Below are 587 nucleotides of genomic sequence, written 5' to 3'. Positions count from 1 at the left end.
AAGTTAATGCCAATTTCGGAGATATGTGTGAATCTGCCCGTCGAAGAGACCAGTTACTGCATGTCTCAGTGCTCTAGTAGCAATAGATAATTGGGGAATTCTGCTGTAGATGCAATTGAATTTGTGTTAGAAAGGAATCACACTTACGACCTTTTTAATGTATGTAAAATCATTTTAAAACAAGTTTGATTAATATCTTTGAAATTATAAAAGTATGGAAAACAATGACTGAAATTATGATACGTAATAGAGTATCCAATTCCCGTAATAGGAAATATAAGAAAGTTGTACAAGTGTTGATTTTATTCACAAAATATCCTTTATATGTACATTTGCAAATAGATCTGAGATTGAACATTTCTTTCCTTTATACCCTAGAAATAATTCCTTTCCCAAATATAATTTGCAATTATATTCATGTTCAGTTTAACTATCAGGACATGTTGAGGATTAGCAGACGACATGATGGTCTGGCAGAAAAAAAACATTATTTACCACGTGTTTACAATTTATCATGGCAGCATTCCGTGGCGTCACTATTTCACACTTGAGGGCTAAATTGGGTATGACATTTTGTATGGGACAAG

The sequence above is a fragment of the Penaeus monodon genome, chromosome 28 (genome assembly GCF_015228065.2).
Source record: "Penaeus monodon isolate SGIC_2016 chromosome 28, NSTDA_Pmon_1, whole genome shotgun sequence".
NCBI lineage: Eukaryota > Metazoa > Arthropoda > Malacostraca > Decapoda > Penaeidae > Penaeus > Penaeus monodon.
Note: the sequence above shows the minus strand (reverse complement) of the source record.